The sequence below is a fragment of the Chiloscyllium plagiosum genome, chromosome 24, assembly GCF_004010195.1.
Source record: "Chiloscyllium plagiosum isolate BGI_BamShark_2017 chromosome 24, ASM401019v2, whole genome shotgun sequence".
Taxonomy (NCBI): Eukaryota; Metazoa; Chordata; class Chondrichthyes; order Orectolobiformes; family Hemiscylliidae; genus Chiloscyllium; species Chiloscyllium plagiosum.
Genome location: NC_057733.1, coordinates 1,675,873 through 1,680,513, shown reverse-complemented (window position 1 = coordinate 1,680,513; position 4,641 = coordinate 1,675,873). Strand labels below are relative to the sequence as shown.

Here is a 4,641-nt window from a genome sequence, read left to right as displayed (position 1 = left end):
ATATAAACACAATATTGTGTTTATATTTTCTTTAACCAGTAATGCAACTCCACCGCCTTTTCCTTTTAGTCTGTCCTTCCCAAATACTGAATACCCCGAGATGTTCAGTTCCCATCTCTGGTCATCCTGCAGCCATGTCTCGGTAATTCCCAACTATTCCATACCTGTTTATATCTATTTCTGTGATTAATTCATTCACATTGTTTCGAGTACTCCATGCACTCAGGCACAAAGCATGATTTTTTAAGGTTCCTCTCCCGTTCCAGCTATTTATTTACTGTGGCCTTGTTTGGTTCTGGCCTTTGAGACCTCTGTGTGTCGCTTCACTTATTTCCCTTCGTGTCTTCTGTTCTTGCCCCCGTCTGCTGATTCCTTGTATAGATTCCCATCCCCTGCCAAGTTAGTTTAAATCCTCCCCAATCAGGCTAGCAAATACCAGGCCAGCAGTCCCGGTCCTGCCCAGTGGTAACATGTCCAGTTTGACCTGGTCTCACCTGCCCACAAAAACCAATCCTAACGACCCGGGAATCTGAACCCCTCCCCCACCCAGCACCGCACCATTCTCATTGACCACCTGAACAGTAAGCTGATGAGTGGATCATCTGAATGAGGACTGAATGTGTGCACTAAGGGTATAAGTGGAAGGCCCAGACAGTAGTAAGGCTTCTTGGACGAGGTCATCGGCATAGAGAAGGATCAGAGCAGGCGAGTAATGAGAGTCTGGGAGAAACCAGGTCATTGGAGGATAAACCATCAAATACAACAGAGGACAGGCAAGGAGAGAAACACATTGACCACGTGTTGGAAACCATGCAGCTTTGGGCTGTACAATGTCAGGTTGGGGTGGATTTCAAGACAAAGACTCAATGAATCATCCATTTGTTGAAAGTTGATGGTGTTGATTGAAAATAGGAGGTCAACGTCGGGCTTTTTAGACAGACACAAGAGACATTTAGACAGACACAAGAACAGGAAGTGAATAAAGGGATACAGAATACGTGCAGGGATTAGTTTAGAATGATGTCATGATCAGTACAGACATGGTGACCGAAGGGCCTGTGCTGTGTCAGCAGTGAAGGGTCACTCCAGAAGGTGATATTGAGTCCAGAATGAAGCTACCTCAGATCAGAACATTCACTGGCTGAAGAACTGACAATGAACCCTCAGGGTGGTTCAGGGGCAAGTGAAATAAAGCTGCTGGAGGCCAGGGAAGAATTCTCTCACCTTGTTGTTTCTGATTGGGAATCCTCTCTGGGACAATGGCGAAGGCCTCACTTGCTCCATTCTGTTGGTTTGGATTGGGAGAAAGCCTGAGCTGATCAGCCATGGAGTAGTTTAATCACGACCATGATATGGTCAGGAGTCAGCAGCAAGGCTTTGGTTGGGTAGGTCCTGCCCACATTGATCAGAAACACCAAACTTAGACATTACATTAGGCAGACAGTTCAGTCTCCACATCTCCCAGTTTCATATTAGGCAATGGTCACTCACTCACTCACTCGTTCACTCACACTCACTGACTCACTTTCACTAACTCTCACTCACTCACTCTCACACACCCACTCTCACACATTCACTAACTCTCACTCAATTGCTCACTATCACTCACTCGCTCACTCACTCACACACTCTCACTCTCACTCACTCACTGTCACTCACTCACCCACCCAGGAGCAGGAGATAATCACTATCTGTCCTTGAGTTTGTTAATAGGAGGTATATTACACCGTGGCCACAGGCCACCCTGGATTCTGCAATCAGATGTTGAAGCCCCACCTTGTGTTCAGTCTGTTCCACAGCTGTGAATCATCCCATAATCTGCAATCTCCTACCGACCCCAGCCCTTCCAGCAGCCCACACCCAGCAGCACCCCTGCTACATGCTCTTTGTGAGTCTGACTCTGAGCTCAAAAGTAATCTCACCTGACAGGCCCTTACAATAGTTTAAAGTGGACAGGATAAAGCAACCTCTAGAACTTATATCCTTTATTAAACTGTCTTCAAAACTCAGAATATTAACTAACCTTTTCTCACTGAGTCCAATCTCCCCAACGTTGCTGAAATCTTCCTTCATATTCTTGATGTAGCCCAGTGAGATATTCCTCTCCAAATACAATTGTAAATCCATATCTTCGCTTCACCTTCGTGTCCCAGTGTGCAGTGCATTCTCTGCCCAGGTTATGATAATCCTCACAAGTGTGTTTTTTGCAGGTTTGGGTTGGCTCTGTCCTTGGTCTGTAACTTGTTGCTGTGGATGGAAGCTGTGACAGAAGAGTCTCTGCATCAGACCGGGCCAGCGGGTGAGAAACATCATGAGAACAGGAGTCACACCCAGACAGGTAACTGTCCCACCCACCCCCACAGCAATGAAAGCTCATCGCTCCTCAGTGTCTACAGGACAGGGACAGCACTGTTCCCATCAAATACTCCCAGGACACGGACAGCACAGGGTTAGATACAGAGTAAACCTTCCTCTACACTGTCCCCAGTCAAATACTCCCAGGACTATGACAGCATGGGGCGAGACACAAAGGAGTCTCGAAAAGGCATTCCTAGGGTGGGCATTGAGTTGGATTAGTTCCCAGGTGTATCCATCTGTTGACTCAATGCATTCACATGATGAAGCTGACAGTGGTCGGACTGGAATTGAGGTCAGTAGAATGCTCATTGGCAGAGATCATTGACAATAATAATTAGTAGTGAATCCCATCAGTACAGTACCCCAGTATTATACAGAGACAGACCTGTCCCCACCAGTACTGTAACCCAATGTTATACAGAGACAGACCTGTACCCACCAGTACTATACCCCAGTGTTATACAGAGACAGATCTGTCCCCACCAGTACTCTACCCCAGTGTTACACAGAGACAGACCTGCCCCCACCATTACTATACCCCAGTGTAATAAAGGGACAGACCTGTCCCCACCAGTACTGTACCTCAGTGTTATAAAGGGACAGACCTGTCCCCACCATTACTGTACCCCAGTGTTATACAGTGACAGACCTGTCCCCACCAGTACGGTACTCCAGTGTTATACAGTGACAGACCTGTCCCCACCAGTACAGTACTCCAGTGTTACACAGAGACAGACCTGCCCCCACCAGTACTGTACCCCAGTGTTACACAGAGACAGACCTGTCCCCACCAGTACTGAACCCCAATGTTACATAGAGACAGACCTGTCCCCACCAATACTGTACCCAAGTGTTACACAGAGACAGACCTGCCCCCACCAGTACTGTACCCCAGTGTTACACAGTGACAGACCTGTCCCCATCAGTAGTGTACCTTAGTGTTGTACAGTGACAGAGCAGTCCCCACCAATACTATACCCCAGTGTTATACATTGACAGACCTGTCCGCACCAGTACTGTACCCCAGTGTTATACAGCAACAGACGTGTCCCCACCAGTATTGTACCCCAGTGTTATACAGCAACAGACGTGTCCCCACCAGTATTGTACCTCAGTGTTATACAGTGACAGACCTGTCCCCATCAGTACTGTACCCTAGTGTTATACACCAACAGACCTGTCCCCACCAGTACTGTATCCCAGTGTTATACATTTACTGACCTGTCCCCACCAGTACTGTACCCCAGTGTTATACAGTGACAGACCTGTCCCCACCAGTACTGTACCCCAGTGTTATACACAGACTGACCTGTCCCCACCAGTACTGTACCCCAGTGTTATACACCAACAGACCTGTCCCCACCAGTACTGTATCCCAGTGTTATACATTTACTGACCTGTGCCCACCAGTACTGAACCCCAGTGTTATACAGTGACGGACCTGTCCCCATCAGTACTTTACCCCAGTGTTATACAGCAATAGACCTGTCCCCATCAGTATTGTACTCCAGTGTTACACAGAGACAGACCTGCATCAACCAGTGCCTCACCCCAGTGTTATACAGTGACAGACATGTCCCTGTTAGTGCTGTATTGCAATGTTATGCAGGGACTGACCTGTCCCCACCAATACTGTACCCCAGTGTGATACTGTGACAGACCTGTGCCCACAAGTACTGAACTCCAGTGTTGTACAGGGACAGACCAGTCCCCACCAGTACTGTACCCCAGTGTTATACAGGGACAGACCTGTCCACCCCAGTACTGTACCTCAGTGTTATACAGGGACAGACCTGTCCCCACCAGTACTGTACGACCAGTGTTATACAGTAACGACCTGTCCCCATCAGTACTGTACCCCAGTGTTATACAGTGACAGACGAGTCTTCACCAGTATTCTACCCCAGTGTTATACAGTGACAGTCCTGTCCCCACCAGTACTGTACTCCAGTGTTATACACTGACAGACCTGTCCCCACCAGTAGCGTACCCCGGTGTTATAAAGCAACACATCTGTCCCCACAAGAACTGTACCCCAGTATTAAATAGTGACTAATCTGTCCCCACCAATACTGTACACCAGTGTTATACAGTGACAGGTATGTCCCCACCTGTACTATATGCCAGTGTTATAGAGTGACAGACCAGTCCGCACCAGTACTGTACCACAGTGTTCTACACAGACAGACCTATCCACATCAGTACTGTACCCCAGTGTTATACAGCAACAGACGTGTCCCCACCAGTACTGTACCTCAGTGTTATACAGTGACAGACCTGTCC

The 4,641-nt window shown here is 47.9% G+C and overlaps 1 protein-coding gene across 1 annotated transcript in view; it reads right to left on the bottom strand.

Annotated features, from left to right (window-relative positions):
- Positions 1 to 4,641, bottom strand: part of LOC122562332 (unconventional myosin-XV-like) — a 447,653-nt gene that overhangs the window by 374,664 nt on the left and 68,348 nt on the right. The window lies entirely within an intron of this gene.